Source organism: Myotis brandtii, unplaced genomic scaffold (genome assembly GCF_000412655.1).
Source record: "Myotis brandtii unplaced genomic scaffold, ASM41265v1 scaffold125, whole genome shotgun sequence".
NCBI classification, from domain to species: Eukaryota; Metazoa; Chordata; class Mammalia; order Chiroptera; family Vespertilionidae; genus Myotis; species Myotis brandtii.
The window spans coordinates 4,661,576-4,675,053 of NW_005354385.1; positions in this window are offsets into that span (position 1 = coordinate 4,661,576).

Sequence of the window (13,478 nt, forward strand, 5' to 3'; positions counted from 1 at the left end):
ATATACTTGCACTGTGGGGGGGGGGTCCCTCAGCTTGGCCTGCACCCTCTCACAGTCTGGGACCCCCCCTCGATTCTTGCCTGCCTGCTCACTGCTCCTTACTGCTCAGCTCACTTCTTCTTAGCGCAGAGGCGGGAGAGGCTCCCACCACCGCTTCACTTGCCAGCTGTGAGCCCGGCTTCTCTCTGAGCGGTGCTCCCCCTGTGGCAGAGGCTCCTGCATTGAGCCTCTGCCCCTGGTGGTCAGTGCACATCATCGTGACCAGTTGTTTCGGTTGTTCTGCTGTAATGATCACTTAGGCTTTTATTATATAGACTAGAGGCCCGGTGCACAAAAATTTGTGCACTCGTTATATAGATAAGTCTGAGACACCGGTTTAAATCCCACCAAAATAGTTAGCTCATGCAAAGAGTAGCCCAGAACTAGAAAGTATTGTTCCTCTTCCTTTTCTCCTAGCAAGCACATGGGAAAGATGTAAGCATTGCTATTAAAATTAGCTTGTGCATGTAAAAGCACATCATTGAATACATAAGTACTAGCTAGAGGCCTGTTGCACGAAAAGATTCGTGCAATAGGCCTGGGTCCCGGGTGCCGGAGGAAAACCGGTGCCACTCTGGTTGGAGTTGCCTTCAAAGCCCTCGCTGCTCCAGCAGGAGCCGCCTTCAGTCTCCGCTCCGCTGCTTCGCGCCTACGTATGCAAATTAACCACCATCTTTGTTGGTGGTTAATTTGCATATCTCAGTGATTAGCAAATGGGAGGCGTAGCGAAGGTATGGTCAATTTCAATCTTTGTCTATTATTAGATAGGATAGAATTTTAAGATAGTATTATTCTGCTATTTGTTTTTTGTGTCCCACTGGACTAAAAGAATAAAAGCAATTGTTTAGCAGATATTACCTGGGCTCTTCCATGTAATTACTAATCAATTTCATCAATATTATTCAGGCGAAATTTATTCAGATTGAAATCCATAATAATAATCTGATGTATGTACAAAATTTACATACAGAATTGTTCAACAGTATTTTACGTATTTATAACTTTTAAAATTAGAAACACTTTAATCAGAGAGATGCAAATTAAAATGACAATGAAGTATCACCTCATACCTGTCAGAATGGCTATCATTAATAAATCAACAAACGACAAGTGTTGTTGAGCATGCGGAGAAAACTGAACCCTAGTTCACCGCTGGTGGGAAAACACACTGGTGCTGCCATTTATAAAACAGTATGGAGTTTCCTCAAAAAATTAAATATGAAACTGCCATTTGACCCAGTGATCCCACTTCTAATATATATATTCTTAGGAATATATCCTAAGAAACCCAAAACACCAGTCAGAAAGAATGTATGCACCCTTATGTTTATAGCAACACAATTATAATAGTTAAGATCTGGAAATAGCCCTAGTGCCCATCAGTAGATGAGTGGATAAAAAGCTGTGGTATAGTTATACCATTCAATACTATGCAGCAGTAATAAGAAGGATCTCTTAACCTTTGAGACAGCATGGGGAGACCTGAAGAATATTATGCTAAGCAAAATAGACCAGTCAGAGAAAGACAAGTATCACATGATCTCACTCATATGTGGAATCTAATGAAAAAAATAAATTGACTAACCAAATAGATCCAGAGATATGCAACAGACTGTGAAATCTCAGAAGGAAAGTGGGATGGGTGGGTGGATGGGAAGAGATCAACCAAAGAACATGTATGCATATATGCATAACCCATGGACACAGAGAATAGAGTGGTGAAGGCCTGGGGCAGGGGACAGGGGTAGACTAGAAGACGTCAATGAGGGAAAAAAAAGGGGACATATGCAATGCTTTCAACAATAAAGATTTTAAAAAACACTTTACTTGTTCAGCAGCAGAAGACTGGTGAAAGAAAATTATAATGACCCTCAATAATTTAAAACCATTCTAAAAATAATAATTAACAATTTAGAAAGGTAATCATGATTTATTTTTAGGTAAGAGAAACAAATTACAAAATAGTAGGTAAAACTATATGTAAAAAACACGTAAACACACATACATATAAATGAGGAATTTTTTAAAAGACTTGTAAGAGTTATAAAAACATACTGATGTACAAAAATTCTGAATTAATTTTTTACTTCTCTACTTTAATATATTGTATATATTTCCCACAACAATTTTTTGTACATTATCTTATATAATAGGAAAAAATAATTATTACAAAAGGAAAGGATCAACACAGTGAAAATAATTAATCAAGCTGGACATTGGAGATTGTAGACAAAACACCTCTGGCTGATTGAATTTTCCAGTTTTTCATCAGTTGTTTTGATTATGTTGGCATAGCCTCATTTGCCAACTTAGAAGCAGAGACTTTCAGAAAGTTTACACAAAGAAGATGTAGATAACAATAGTAGAGGTTGTTAATTTTTCCAGTAGACCCCTTATCTCATGCCTCGCCAGCCCAGGATGAGTGTCTAGCTCAGGTTATCAATTTAGTCCGCGTTATACCATTCAATACTATGCAGCAGTAATAAGAAGGATCTCTTAACCTTTGAGACAGCATGGGGAGACCTGAAAAATATTATGCTAAGCAAAATAAACCAGTCAGAGAAAGACAAGTATCACATGATCTCACTCATATGTGGAATCTAATGAACAAAATAAATTGACGAGCCAAATAGATCCAGAGACATGGAACAGACTGTGAAATCTCAGAAGGAAAGTGGGGATGGGTGGGTGGATGGGAAGAGATCAACCAAAGAACGTGTATGCATATATGCAGAACCCATGGACACAGAGAATAGGGTGGTGAAGGCCTGGGGCAGGGGACAGGGGTAGGCCAGAAAGCGTCAATGAGGGAAACAAAGGGGACATATGTAATGCTTTCAACAATAAAGATTTAAAAAAACACTTTACTTGTTCAGCAGCAGAAAACTGGTTAAAGAAAATTATAATGACCCTCAATAATTTAAAACCATTCTAAAAATAATAATTAACAATTTAGAAAGGTATTCATGATTTATTTTTAGGTAAAAGAAACAAATTACAAAATAGTAGGTAAAACTATATGTAAAAAACACGTAAACACACATACATATAAATGAGGAATTTTTTAAAAGACTTGTAAGAGTTATAAAAACATACTGATGTACAAAAATTCTGAATTAATTTTTTACTTCTCTACTTTAATATATTGTATATATTTCCCACAACAATTTTTTGTACATTATCTTATATAATAGGAAAAAATAATTATTACAAAAGGAAAGGATCAACACAGTGAAAATAATTAATCAAGCTGGACATTGGAGATTGTAGACAAAACACCTCTGGCTGATTGAATTTTCCAGTTTTTCATCAGTTGTTTTGATTATGTTGGCATAGCCTCATTTGCCAACTTAGAAGCAGAGACTTTCAGAAAGTTTACACAAAGAAGATGTAGATAACAATAGTAGAGGTTGTTAATTTTTCCAGTAGACCCCTTATCTCATGCCTCGCCAGCCCAGGATGAGTGTCTAGCTCAGGTTATCAATTTAGTCCGCACAGGGCCACATGAATGTTTGTGGTGGAGGTAGCCTGGTGGTCTTGTCAGTGGTGAGTGGTCTCAGACAGATGTCCACGAATCCAGATGTTAAGGAAGATTACTGATTGTAAAGATCAAGGGGTATTTCATATCATTCTAACAAGGAGACACAACAAAGCAACTGTTAAAAATAAGTGGCTACAGGAAAACAATCATCAGAAGGGTATGCTTAAGTCATTTTTGCGTATCTTAAAAAATCGAACCCAGGACCCTTCAATCTGCAGGCTGACACTCTAACCACTGAGCAAAACAAGCCAGGGCTTCACTCCATATTTGAAACAACCTAAAAAATACAGATTTTCTAAGGGTGATCACAACACTCTCTACCAAGAAATATTGTAGACATTCAGAGTAAATGAGAAATCCTAGAGACCCTTTTTGTATTTTGAATTAAAATATGTTTTTATTGATTTTTAAGAGAGAGGAAGGGAAAGAGAGAGAGAGAGAAACATCCATTAGTTGCCTCCCATATGCACCCTGACTGGGATGGAACCTAAAACCTGGGTATGTGTCCTGACAGGGAATTGAACCAGTGACCCTTCAGAATCAGTGACCTTTCAGTGCACAGGATGATGCTCAACCAACTGAGCCACACCAGTCAGAGAGAATCACTGATTGGTCACCTCCCACATGCCCACCACTGGGGACCGAGCCCACAACCCAGGCTTGTGCCCCTGACTGGAATCGAACCCAGGACCCTTCAGTCTGTAGGCTGACACTCTAACCACTGAGCAAAACAAGCCAGGGCTTCATTCCATATTTTAAACCTAGAAAATACAGATTTTCTAAGGGTGGTCACAACACTCTCTACCAAGAAATATTGTAGACATTCAGAGTAAATGAGAAATCCTAGAGACCCTTTTTGTGGTTTGAATTAAAATATGTTTTTATTGATTTTTAAGAGAGAGAGAGAGAGAAACATCTATTAGTTGCCTCCCATATGCACCCTGACTGGGATGGAACCTAAAACCTGGGTATGTGTCCTGACAGGGAATTGAACCAGTGACCCTTCAGAATCAGTGACCTTTCAGTGCACAGGATGATGCTCAACTTCCATATTTTAAACCTAGAAAATACAGATTTTCTAAGGGTGGTCACAACACTCTCTACCAAGAAATATTGTAGACATTCAGAGTAAATGAGAAATCCTAGAGACCCTTTTTGTGGTTTGAATTAAAATATGTTTTTATTGATTTTTAAGAGAGAGGAAGGGAAAGAGAGAGAGAGAGAAACATCCATTAGTTGCCTCCCATATGCACCCTGACTGGGGATCGATCCTAAAACCTGGGTATGTGTCCTGACAGGGAATTGAACCAGTGACCCTTCAGAATCAGTGACCCTTCAGTGTATAGGATGATGCTCAACCAACTGAGCCACACCAGTCAGAGCCTTAGATACCCTTTTTGAAATACCATACCTGATCAAACACTGCCATATAATATTTGCTCATTTTATTTTCTTGTCATTTTTGTTATCTTCAAAAAAACAAAGTACATGACGATAGAGTCTGACCTAATAATCTCCAAGTGTCAACCGAACATGACACCTCTCCATTCATTGCTTGCTTCTTCTGCAGGCATGCCTATAGATGTAGGCCTGGCCCTAAGTGCTTGGGGTGGAGCTATGATTTCAAAGGACAGTATTAAGTATAACTGAGGAAATTTTCTGATCAAAGAGATTCTGTTCCATTATCTAAGGAGGCAGCATATTATAGACTAAATAAATAATAAAATTAAAAAAGGATTTTTTTTAAGCTGGCTTCAGACCTACTAGAAAATTGACATCTATGTATGGGGAAGCCATTTACCTAAAAATGTAATGTACTTGTTATCCTGTAACATGTATAACATAGCTACATACTCCATCCCCAAGGCAACCTCTGTCCCCAGCATTCTTGATTTCTGTTGTTCAAGTCCACTTTTCCTTTAGTCCATAGCAGTTGCCAGCTTGTAACATAGTATAGAAAGTATTTATTTATTATGTGTTTTATTAGTCTCCTCCTACTAGAATAGAAGGCCCATGGAGATAGTGCTAATCTCTGTTTGGTTCATTGATTTACCACCAGCGCCTAGAGCAGTATCTCCCTCATAGAGTTGCTCATTACATTTTCTTAAGTGAATGCCTTCTGTACAACATGCTCAAGTCAGACATTGTAGAAACTTATAGATATAAATCATTATTTTTTATAACAGCTGTTGAAACGAATTCTGTAATGTGACCTCCTTCATTAAGATTGCTAATACACTCTCAAGGAAGATTGCATAATTCTCTTCCCAAATTCTAGGGCTCCTAATTCTGGTCCTCTGTATTTCTCTTCTCTCTAAGCCAGTGGTTCTCAACCTTCTGGCCCTTTAAATACAGTTCCTCATGTTGTGACCCAACCATAAAATTATTTTCGTTGCTACTTCATAACTGTAATGTTGCTACTGTTATGAATTGAAATGTAAATATCTGATATGCAGGATGGTCTTAGGCAACCCCTATGAAAGGGTCGTTCGACCGCCAAAGGGTCGCAACCCACAGGTTGAGAACCACTGCTCTAAGCTGACCTTGAGCATTGAGGATCAAAGCAAACCTCCTTAAATTACCACCTGCTTCAAAGCGTGTTGTGCTTTGCACCAATGTCTCCTTAGAACAGGGTAGATTTTACAAAATGTTTAGGAAACTGATTTTCTTTCTTTGAGGCCATCAAAAGACTACTCTTTATGAGCAGTGGAATAATTTGGATTTGCCAAGATTCTTGAGATACTAAATTGTGTTTTGCTTTTAGTGCTGTCGGGGAAACAAAACATATGGGCATCCATTTATGCATTTTTCTCCTTTTTCTAATTTTTAAGAAAGAGGCCAGGCCTTGCCCCACCTTTCTTCAGGTGCTCTCTCAAAACGCAAAATCTTCAAACAATCCCTCCCCTGTTTGTAGTGAGCACCTAAGCTTATTGTGAAGCCTATGTCAGACATTGCAGAGGAAGTGACAGGAAGGAGTTTTCATTGAGGAAAATAGGGGATTGGATGTGGGTTGCAAATTGTCTAAGGTCTGACTGGCCATTGCAAGGACTTTAGCTCTTGGTTTGGATGGGAGGCTGTTAGAGGTTTTTGAGCCGAGGATGGCATGTTATGACTTTCATTTTAACAGGATCACTCTGATGCTTCCTGGAGAATAATCTGAACTCCAAAGTATATAGTGGGGAGAGGAGTTGGAAGTATTGCAAGAGTCTTGGCAAGAGATAGTGGTGGCTCAAATCAAAGTGGGGGCTGCAGAGTTGGTGAGAAGTGGTCAATTTTGGGGAGAGGAGGCCTTTGGGTGCTACTTTTTAGCAAGAATTCGAGGTGGGAGTGTTTTGACTCATTTAAATTTTCAGTGGTCAGGACCCCTTCAGCATGCATTGCCGGGATGGGCGGGAGTTGAGTGTAGTCTGCAGATGTGAACAGGGTAAAGCTGGCTCACACAGGCTTTGAACCCATGACCCTGATCTCATTAGCTTCTGCCCTAATCACTTTAGCTGAATGTGGGCCAAGAAACTACAGAGAGCCCTGCCCCTCTTCCATCACTTCCTGCACAGTCTAAGCAGTGTCTGCCAACCTCACATAAAGTCCTTGAAGTTTCTTTGCCTTTGTTGTTGGAGCAATATTAAATGTCTATAAAATGGATTTGGAAAACAAAGAGAAGTTTACAGAGAATTCTGCCAGTTCAACAGTGAGCCCTGTCCATCCTGGAGGCATACAGCCATTCTGAAAACTTTATAGGTTCATTCCGTTAGTCTTTCATTATTGAAAACAATTAAAATTTTCTGAATTTGCTCACTTTTATACAAGGGCTCAATCACCTTCTGGGCACACAACTGTAAATCCTAACAAGCTTATATGAGGAACAGAAATACCATTTATTATGGCTCAAACAGTAATAAGAGATAGAGATAACCTCACTTGAATAATAATTTTTAAACCCTTCTTCACCCAAGGCACAATGTTCCTTCACAGGAGAATAGTCACGTGGGGAACATGCCAATTATAAGGCAATTGGTTTGTTTTTCTAGCAGATTTGCTTTATTAGGAGTCCCCTAATGTGTTACACGTTCTGTTACAAAGTGTGACAATCTATGGTGCATTCTGGGGATTTCAGAAAAGGGAAAGATCTTTCGAATTATTATCTGTGACAGAATTATAATTTTACAAATGATTAATCTCAATCATCCGTCTCTTTTTCCTCTTGGGTTAAGCAGGAAAATTATATCCTGCAAAATTAGCTGTCAAAATGTGAGCCCGTGGTTTTGGAGTCATTGTACATCAGGAAAACGAAAAGGAGATCTTTATTAATGAGCTGGATTAAATAAATAAAAAGGTTATTGTAGGAGACATGCTGCTCTGTTGCTACAATATGTCTCGTGATTTCCCAGAAGTCAGATGATATTTACCAAATTGAATCAGGATTCGATATGACTATTACTTGTTTCCAGGGATATCGTATATCACCTAAGTATATTTTCACCTATGCCTTCCTTTTGGACGGGATGCCATAAAGCTAAGTAAATACATTGTATGGTTCTTCGTTATTCTATTATGCTGACTGTAGTTAAATATTTTGATGACAAGCATTTGGAAAGTATTTTAGAGTGGGGAATATTTCCCATCTATCACCAGACCAGAGCAGAAGTCAGAAAGCAGCAGTTTAGGGAAGAGGAGAAGACTTAAAGAAAAAAATTACAAATTGAGAACCATGTAAACAAATTAAGAAATCCTGAAATCAGCCTTTTCACCGGACATTACTTTGCAACTTCAGTACAAGTAAGTATTATAAGTTGGTATCATTCTTATGATCCATATCACCTATTATTTTGACTTGCATTACATATGCATATGTATCCTCTTCCCCCAAGCTAGACTGCAAGTTTAATTCCTGGAATATAGTAGATGACCAATAAATAAAATAGGCACAAGAGAGAAAGGGATATTGAATAAAACAGATAATTAAAAATAAAAGTGGCTCGTAAGTTGGGCTATATAAATATCTAATCACATATTAACACTAAAACAATTCACATCATGATATTTCTTTTAACTTGGAAGGAAGAGTCTAGGACTATAAATGTTCCTAGCACACAAAATAAGAATTAAAAAAAAAAGGCCCGGCTGGTGTGGCTCAGTGGTTGAGTGTTGACCTATGAACCAGGAGATAATGGTTTGATTCCAGGTAGGGGCACATGCCTGGGTTGTGGGCTCAATCCCCAGAGGTGGGGTGTACAGAAGGCAGCTGATCAATGATTCTCTCTCATCATTGATGTTTTCTCTCTCTTCTCTCTCCCTCTCCATTTATCTCTGAAATCAATAAAAAATATATATTTAAAAAAAATTTTTTTAAAGGGAGATTTTGTAGTCTAATGATGTTCAGGGCTGCCTTCATACACACATATGTAGCTACTGCAGTCTTCTCTTGGCTTTGCCCATGTTACTGTGATATTGTAAAAAAGTGGATGTCAACTTCACCTTAGGTCTGATGATCTTAACCTCATCAGTATTTCCAGACATCAGTGTCACATGGGGAACATACTAATTATAACCCAATTGGTTTGTTTTTCTAGCATATTTACTTTATTAGTAGTCTCCTGATGTGTATTTTAAAGATGCACAAGTAGCCCTGAGGGTCAGCCAGAGCTGAGGGTCCCTGGCTAAGGAGTGTCGCTGCTTTTGTTTCTGCAGTTGGGCAGGAAACTGCTTGACTTGACTCCCGTTGTTCTTTACTTGCTCTTGTTTTAGTTGAAGGAATGAGGACCCCACTCAAGTTACCTTAATATGAAAGGGAGTTGATAATAAGGACACATATGTGCCAGAACTGGAAAACAGTCACAAGATGAGGCAACTCTAGATCTACAAGTTCTTTCATTATCCTGAGCCACATCCTCTCTCTCTCTCTCCAAATCTCTCATCTGTCTCAAAAAAATTCCTGCACCTGGTGTAATGTTTGCTTTTCTCTTCATTCTCTATGGAAATACTTCCTTATTCTTCATGCACTCATTTTATTTATTTTATTTTTTTATATATTTTTATTGATTTCAGAGAGGAAGGAAGAGGGATAGAGAGATAGAAACATCAATGATGAGAGAGAATCATTGATCGGCTGCCTCCTGCACACCCCCTACTGCAGATCGAGCCCACAACCCAGGCATGTGCCCTTGGCTAGAATCAAACCTGGGACCCTTCAGTCCACAGGCTGATGCTCTATCCACTGAGTCAAACCAGCTAGGCCCTAGGGCAGTGATGGCAAACCTTTTGAGCTCGGCATGTCAGCATTTTGAAAAACCCTAATTTAACTCTGGTGCCGTGTCACATATAGAAATTTTTTGATATTTGCAACCATAGTAAAACAAAGACTTATATTTTTGATATTTATTTTATATATTTAAATGCCATTTAACAAAGAAAAATCAACCAAAAAAATGAGTTTGCTTGTCACCTCTGACACGCGCGTCATAGGCTCGCCATCACTGCCCTAGGGCAATGCACTCATTTTATTTTTGTCTATGACAGAGCCCCTACTTCCTTCTAATTTCTGCTCTTCAGAATTTCAGTTTCTACCTGAACCATGAGAACTGCCCAGACGCTGCACCCACTGCTAGCTGCTTCACTCCCGAGAGAGGATCTGATGGGCTCAGCTCATCTTTTCACAAAAGGCTACATCTGAGTTTGCTGGCTAAATGCCTTTGCGCCAGGTGCCTCCCATCCCTTTATCTCGGACTAGTGGTTGGGAGGCATGTTGGCCAATGTGTGCCTCAGAACGGTCTCTTTTAGAGGCTATGCACACGGCAAATACCTGGTATCTTGTAGACCGTGCCTCAGCATCTGCCACTTGGAGTCACTTACATATATATATTTCCACATGTCTCATCTTCTAATTCATGAGCTTCCAAGAAGCTGTTGCATTTTTATATTACCAGTAGTATTTAGCAGCATAATTGGCATATTTTCTTTTTCTAATCCAAGCTTTTGGCATTGATATGCATAATTATACTAGAGGCCTGATGCATGAAATTCATGTAAGAGTAGGCCTTCCGTCCCCTGGCTGCCGGCACTGGCTTCCCTCTGGTGCCCAGGACCTGGGCTCCCTTGCAGCCCTGGTTTTGTCCAGAAGGTCATCAGGAAGGACATCCGGTCTAATTAGCATATTATGCTTTTACTGTTATAGAGATTTCTCTCTCCTTCCTTCCTGCCTTTTTTGTTTCTTCCCTCCCTCTCACCCTCTATCCTTCCTTTTCTTTACCCTTCTCTTCCTCACTTCTTTCTTTTTTATTTTCTTCCTTCACAACATGTAAGGACATTCTATGTTAGAGACTGTGCTGTGCAAGGTAACATCAAAATTGAAAATCATATTTACTACTATCAAAATGCCCACATGGGCATGTGGGAAAGACATCTATAGTAAGACCTTATGTTTAAAATACTATATGCTTGTCCTTCTGGCATGTCTTTTCTTCCCTTATCTCATACAGCTTACTAATTCCTCATTACTTCATTGCTTTGGGGATTTTCCAGGGTAGAACACAGAAGAAGCAAATGTCAACATTTTTTGCCTGTTGTAAATGCTTATAGTCATGGAAGGGATGTTGTATGTGTCCCAGAGGGGAAATTCAGAGGGGTTGTTCCTCTGAGAAAATGAGAGAAAGAGGAAGAAAGTCTCCTACAGCTGGGAGGAAGTGTGTGCGTGGGGTGAAAGTTCTCCGGAGGGGTGGTTATCCTGTTCTTTTCTTGGAAACATTCCAGGAAGTGGATCCCACAGCAAATAGTTGTATCCTGCACCCACGTGGGGCTCCCAGGGTCCCCACAGCATGGGGGTTACAGAGGTCTTCTACCTGCAGCTGTCATGTGACTGGGACATTAAGCAGATCAGGAGTAAACAGTGTCCAGAGAATCTATTTCATATCTTCTGAGGGATATCAGGTGCTGAGACCTCTACACAGCAATGGGCAAGGAGGATTTTCCACTGAAGAGTGAAACAGAACTTTATAATGACTGTGTGAGAAGGGGCTTAGGTGAATTTAAGGGAAAGAAAAATACTATTTCTTATAGGAATAAGTTTGCAAAACCTACCATATATGTAAACATGGCTGTGATATAGTATACTAATTTCTAATGGCAATAATGACAACGGGTTCTGGAATCACAGAAGGAGGGGTGATCAAACCTATTAGGGAAGCTTTTGCTTCTGGGGACCACTAGCATGAACGTGTGCCATGTGTCTCTGACTTTAAGGATAAAGCTAAATAAAACAACAGACTAGAAAAAATAAACAACAACCCTACATGCTATGGGGAGACACCATGATGCCCCATCATTCCCAAGTCACATCAGCAAGATGGCAGCTGCCCTGTAAGGCTGCTAACTTTTAAAGCAGAAGGCAGTGCACCGTTCCTCACTGTTCTCCCAGTTATGTTGTTGTTCTGCTAACTCATTTGACCTCTTACAGTGATGGCGAACCTTTTGAGCTCAGCGTGTCAGCATTTTGAAAAACCCTAACTTAACTCTGGTGCCGTGTCACATATAGAAATTTTTTGATATTTGCAACCATAGTAAAGCAAAGACTTATATTTTTGATATTTATTTTATATATTTAAATGCCATTTAACAAAGAAAAATCAACCAAAAAAATGAGTTCGCGTGTCACCTCTGACACACGTTTCATAGGTTCGCCATCACTGTCTTAGAATCTCATTCACGTTCCTCTGCAGGGAAATGAAGAAATGTGTCAGAGAAATCTGGGGCAGATTGAATTTGTATATAGAGAATTACTTATCAAACACCTTATAAAAGTTACATATTGTAAGTAGTTTTATTAGTACTAACAAAGTTTATCAATGTTTCCTCCAACAAAGTATCTGAGGTCTGTCCTAAAACCTCAAACAAGACTATTTTAATACACCAAAAAGCATCCCTTTCTTAAGTGTTGTCTCATTCACACAACTATATAATTACCAGTAAATATATGGGACCAGGCCCTGGGCTAGGCATTTTGCATGCAGTGGTGAAAGATAGACAAGGTTCTTGCCCTCAACGAGGTTATGAACCAGTAGGGGAGGCTAATATTATACAAGTTTGCAAAATTGTGGAAAATGCCACCAAGGTCAAGAACAGAGTGTTTTAAGAGAGAATAAGAGGAGTGATCTATTTAAGAGAGAGCCCAGGAAACACTTTTTGAGAAAGTGAGGGCTGGTTGTCATGCTGAATGATGAATTAGGTCCAGGCAATTAGAGGGAGAAGGAGAAGGGGAGGGAGAGGGAGCTGGAACATTAGAGCTTTCCAGGTAGAGGGTAAATTTATTTGAGGCAAGAATGTTTTGGTGTCCTAAAATAGCACAGAAATAGTACACACATTGTTCTTAAATACCTCTATTGTTAGTCATTTTTATGAGTATTAACATCTTAAAAAACTTTCCAGTGGTATTCAAATCATGGCTGCATGAAGACTTTCAAAAATAGCAAGGGACAAGTGAAATAGAGATGAGAATGAGAAGAGGTTTGTATTCTATGTGGACTGATTTTATATTTTTTGTGTATCTAGTACATATGAAATTTAATGTTATATAATATCTTGCATGGAAATTAGGCTGATTTAGGTAACTCACTTTCATCTCCCACAGGAACATTTAATATAATTTTTATTGTCAATAAAACACCCAACTATCTGTATTTCTTCCCTTTTCTGTCTTATAATAACCAAAGTGTTGATATTGTCTACACCAGGGGTCCTCAAACTTTTTAAACAGGGGGCCAGTTCACTGTCCCTCAGACCGTTGGAAGGCCGGACTATAGTTTAAAAAAAAACTATGAACAAATTCCTATGCACACTGCACATATCTTATTTTGAAGTAAAAAAACAAAACGGGAACAAATACAATATTTGTATTTGCATGTGGCCC